Here is a 6,000-nt window from a genome sequence, read left to right as displayed (position 1 = left end):
GACAAGGCCGTTGGTGGAATGAGGGTGGTGACCTATACCGGAAGTCTTCGGCCGCTAATGCTGATTATTAATCCAAGTTTAAGCAGCGGCGGGATTCCAACCCGGGACCGAAGGCGTTTTAACCATCAATCAAAGACGCTAACCCTAGACCACAGCTCCTGTATCTCTTTCTTATACGCAGTGTGTAAAATTTTCATTTGGGTTTTGGGAATAGCCATGAAGACATTTCGTCAAAGAAAGTATCAATACCAATAGTCATTTGTTTCACATATAGCAGTCTCTGGCACGAATATAAACATTCGAAGTTTACAGAGCGAAATACACTTACGCATGAAGGACGAATGCTGGCGCTGCATCTTGGTGCACTTAAGACCAAACAATGTGCCTTATAATGTCTCAAATATATATGTTTCATACATCAAACTATTTAGGAAGATGTTCGCTACAAAAAAAGCATATCTGTGAAAAATCGGATTTTATTTAAATTTTTGACGACCCCTTAAAGCGCCTATGCCTGGGCTTCAAACAGAAATTCCATTTTGTCCAGTACTGAGGTGCTATGCCAATTCAGTTGGAGAGCTCCTACAATGCTGCTGGTAGATGTGAGCCGCTGAGAAACAAACCGGTCTAAGCCAAAAAATTTAGTCTCTGAGCTATAACACTCAGTTTACTCACAATGCACGGAAATTTGTTGTGGGGAAAAGCGCAACGATAACTCCCAACGGAGCCACTTGAGAGCTCTAAATACACTATGTGATCAAAAGTATCCGGACACCCCCAAAAACATACCTTTTTCATATTAGGTGCATTGTGCTGCCACCTACTGCCACGTACTCCATATAGCGACCTCAGTAGTCATCAGACATCGCGAAACAGCAGGATCGAGTGCTCCGCGGAATTCACGGGCTTTGAACGTCGTCAGGTGATCGGGTGTCACTTGTGTCATACGTCCGTACGCGAGATTTCCACACTCCTAAACATCCCTAGGTCCACTGTTTCCGATATGATAGTGAAGTGGGAACGTGAAGGGACACGTACAGCACAAAAGCGTAAAGGCCGACCTCGTCTGTTGACTGACAGAGACCACTGACAGTTGAAGAGGGTCGTAATGTGTAATAGGCAGACATCTGTCCAGACCATCACACAGGAATTCCAAACTGCATCAGGATCCACTGCAAGTACTATGACAGTTAGGCGGGAGGTGAGAAAACTTGGATTTCATGGTCGACCAGCTGCTCATAAGCCACACATCACGCCGGTAAATGCCAAATGACTCCTCGCTTGGTCTAAGGAGCATAAACATCGGACGATTGAACACTGGAGAAACGCTGTGTAGAGTGACGAATCACGGTGCACAATGTGGCGGTCCGATGGCCGGGTGTTGGTATGGCGAATGCCCGGCTAACGTCATCTGCCGGCGTGTGTAGTGCCAACAGTAACATTCGGAGGCATTGGTTTTATGGTGAGGCAGTGTTTTTAATGGAGGGGCTTGCACCCCTTGTTGTTTTGCGTGGCACTATCACAGCACAGGCCTACGCTCTTAATTCCCACTGTTGAAGGGCAATTCGGAGATGGCGATTCGATCTTTCAACACGATCGAGCACCTGTTCCTTATGTACGGCCTGTGGGGGAGTGGTTACACGACAATAACATCCCTGTAATGGACTGGCCTGTACAGAGTCCTGACCTGAATCCGACAGAACAGCTTTGGGAAGTTGTGGAACGCCGACTTCGTCCAGGCCTCACCGACTGACATCGGTACCTCTCCTCAGCGCAGCACTCCATGAAGAATGGGCTGCCATTCCCCAAGAAACCTTCCGGCACCTGATTGAACGTATGCCTGCGAGAGTGGAAGCTGCCATCAAGGCTAAGGGTAGGCCAACACCATATTGAATTCCAGCATTACCGATGGAGGGCGCAACGAACTTATAAGTCGTTTTCAGCCAGGTGTCCGGATACTTTTGGTCACTTATTGTACATTCTTCCCCTCGTTCGCGGGAATAGTGGTATAAGTCAAGTGGCAAGGCCACATGGTCCTCTTGCTCTGTGTTGTTTTGCGTTTTTATTTCCGCTCTAAAGTAAAGCAGAAATTGTCTTTATAAGGTAAGTTTGCACTCCGTATCGAAGGAGAGATGTGACGACACTTCTCCCGTACAACGCGTCGGTGCACCAAGCTTTCGTGAACCAACTGACAAGTGCAAGTTCGGCTCAGGAATCTGGACCTGAACACGCCGAGCCTTTGCCAGAGGAAGTTGATGCGGACGGTGAAACTGAGTAAACAGACATGCTGCTGTGAAGCCTCCTCAAATATCTGCATGAGAAGAATTACATTTTTTTAGAAATTTCGACATTTCGAATCAATAATTGTAAGTAGCCTGTTAAGGTTTTTATGTTGGTAACGCCATGTAGCGCTCTATATGAAAATCACTGACTGTGCTGTGTGCAGTCTGTGGCTGGTTTGCATTATTGGAATTTGCTATTGTAGTGTTGGGCAGTTGGCTGTTAACAGCGCGTAGCGTTGCGCAGTTGGAGGTGAGCCGCCAGCAGTGGTGGATGTGGGGACAGAGATGGCGGAGTTTTGAGAGCGGATGATCTGGACGTGTGTCCATCAGAGAGAGTAAATTTGTAATACTCGATATCATGAACTGATATATATATTATGACTTTTGAACACAATTAAGTTAAATACATTGTTTGTTCCCTATCAAAATCTTTCATTTGCTAACTATGCCTATCAGTAGTTAGTGCCTTCAGTAGTTAGAATCTTGTATTTAGCTGGCAGTAGTGGCGCTCGCTGTATTGCAATAGTTCGAGTAACGAAGATTTTTGTGAGGTAAGTGATTCATGAAAGGTATAGGTTATTGTTAGTCAGGGCCATTATTTCGTAGGGACTGTTGAAAGTCAGATTGCGTTGCGCTAAAAATATTGTGTGTCAGATTAAGCACAGTCATTTATAATTTTTCTAAGGGAACGTTTCACAATTTGTTTATAACCCATAGGTCAACGCACTGATGAACTATTAGACACCCTCTGTAGGTAGCATTCTTGTAATTAACAACAATAATGCAATTATTTTAAATCAATTTGTGAGAGGAAAGTGCATAATGGGAGCAACAAGTGCAGACTCGCATTAACTGTATCACTTTGTATTTACGTTTAATAAATAAATCGAAGTTATGGGGATTAAAAGACAGCGTATTCTTTCTCAAGTATTCGACTTCACCAAAACTTTGAAAGAAGGGTGCTGAAATTCTTGTTTTATACCACTTTACCTTGCACTATGAGTGAATTTCTGGCAGGGAAAGTGGTTCTCCAACTCTGAAGGACTATAAATTTAAGAACAACAAATAACTAAAATGTCTGTAGTGAACGTAATTATAACAATTTATTTAAACATTTTGTCACATGAATTACGAATTACTATAAAGCATGAATTTACATAAAACAAAACATAAAACCTTTCATTTCTCAGAGGTACGAAAATTGAGTTATGCAACTTTGGCTCCCAGTGCCTCATATACACTGAAGTGCCAAAAGAACCGGTATAGGTATGCATTTTCAATTCCATTCATGTCCATTGTGCATTCCGACGAACTTGGGCAATTCCAACACCCTACACGTCCAGAAGTGCTACAGAGTAGCTCTACGAACACTCTTCTGAGCTTAAACACTTCCGCTGGCCACCAAACTCCCCAGACGTGAACATTATTGAGCATATGTGGGATGCCTTGCAACGTGTTTTTCAGAAGAGATCTCCATCCCCTCCTACTCTTACGCATTTCTGGACAGCCACGCAGGTTTGGTTCAAATGGCTCTGAGCACTATGGGACTTAACATCTGAGGTCATCAGTCCCCTAGAACTTCGAACTACTTAAACCTAACTAACCTAAGGACATCACACACATCCATGCCCGAGGCAGGATTCGAACCTGCGACCACAGCGGTCGCGCGGTTCCAGACTGTAGCGCCTAGAACCGCTCGACCACTCCGGCCGGCCACGCAGGTTTCATGGAGTCAATTCCCAACACTACTCGAGACATTAGTCGAGTCCCTGCCTCGTCGTGTTGCGGCACTTATGCGTGCTCGCGGGGGCCTTACAAGATATTTGGCAGGTGTACCAGTTTCTTTGACGCTTCAATGTATTACACGCTGCTTCACAGAAATATGTGAGAGAAACGCCGAACAAAACGTAAATGCTATGATGGTGACGCGTCTTTCCTCGGCGCTGTGAGATACGAATCTAAAATCGGAATAGTAATCTGTACGAGCAAGTTGTTGGTGGAGGTGTTTCGTACTCGGTACTGGATCGGCCACTGGAGATCGCACGATTACCTTTCGCCACTGGCGCAAACCTCCCACTGCGGGCTTCGTCGAGAGTGCCCTGCACTTGACCGCAGACTCTCGGTATTCTGAGAAGAAGGGTCCGAGCGACGCGCAGTGTTTACCGAGCAACCTGCCGGCGGTCTCGGCCTAACCAAACAAACCCGAGACGATTCGCAAACTTCTTCTTCGAACCGTTTCTACTTGTTCCGCTAACCGACTCGGCAAGCGCCGCAGAGGGAAGAGCAGTTTACAGTAACGGATCCAACGAGTGTTCTCTGTAAGCAACCTGCTTTGTGGGAGAATGGCACTACCTTACGTCTCTATCGGCAAATCTCGGCTCGAAATTTTCATTCCAACAGTCGGATTTACGTACGATGGAGCTTAACAGCATCGCCTGTGATCAGCGGCAGCTTAGGCACCCCGGATAGTTTACAGTTTCACAGTATACAGTGCAAGCGTTATCCTTTCGTACTTCGTACAGGGTTTAAAATTACAAAGAATTGCCGCAGACTGGCTCTGACGGCGGTTTCTGGGAGGTTTCCCCTGTCGAAAGGCAAATGGTGCTGCTGGAGCTTTCCTGCCGACGCTGTCCCCGCTGGGGTCCCCCCTCGGCGCCATCACCTTAGCTCGCCTGGTGTTCGGCTGAGAGGTCCCTCAACTACGAGTCATTTATTGATTTGTTTATTTACCGCAATCCGCTTTCGTAATAACAACGACGGACCGTTACATAAAAACCTAAATTTATGTGGATTTCCGTGATAATTAATTTATTTTACTTTCTTTCTTCTATCTACTCTGAGTGCTGAAATAAGTTTACAATGTCTCTCATAGGTTTTTTTTTTTGTTATCTTTAGTTCTCTCCGCTATTGACACTAACGTGTAAGTGACTACCTATATGAAACTCTACACTTAGTTTACCTATTGCATCCTTTTAGAGCGTGCGCGCTGAAATCCGGACAAATGTCAGTTCCGCCGGAGGTCAGGATTGGCATTCGTGAAAGCCGTGGCTATCTAATAAACGGTCACGAGCTCAAAATGGCAGAGATGTCACGCACAAGTACAGGGTACGTCCTGGGAACTTCCTTATTTTAAAAAAATCATAAATCAGAAAGTAATAGAGACATCAATTTAATTCTTTTTTCTTTACAAAGAGTAACATCTAAAGTTTTGTTCCATTAAGTTTTGAAAATGGTTTCTTGAAAGTGGCCTCCGTTCTGCCCAATGCATTTTGAGAGTAAAACTCGGAGGTTGCGGTCCACTTTTTCCAACATGTCACTGTCGATGTTGGTGATAACAACATGAATAATGTTCCGTAGCTCATCCAGCATTTGCGGACGATTGGATCTGAGACAGCCCCATAAGAAAGAGTCGCAATGGCGATAAATCTGGAGAGCGTGCTGGCCACTGGAGATCGCCCCCGAAAGAGATGAGGAGAAGGGGGAAGTTTTCCCCCAACACGGTCATCGACGTTCGTGCCGTGTCAGCTGTGGCACCATCTTGTTGGAACCAGACATCACCCACATCCGTTTCTTCAAGTTCTGTAAGAATAAAGTGTTCGAATATCTGAACACATAGCTCAGAAGTGACCTTCATTGCCTTATCGTTCTCTTCGAAAAACCGTGGGCCAGTAATGCCAACTTTAGATAGTGCACACCAAAGAGTCACACGTTCTGTACG

This window comes from Schistocerca nitens, chromosome 11 (assembly GCF_023898315.1).
Source record: "Schistocerca nitens isolate TAMUIC-IGC-003100 chromosome 11, iqSchNite1.1, whole genome shotgun sequence".
Classification (NCBI taxonomy): domain Eukaryota; kingdom Metazoa; phylum Arthropoda; class Insecta; order Orthoptera; family Acrididae; genus Schistocerca; species Schistocerca nitens.
This window is presented reverse-complemented; position numbering follows the sequence as displayed.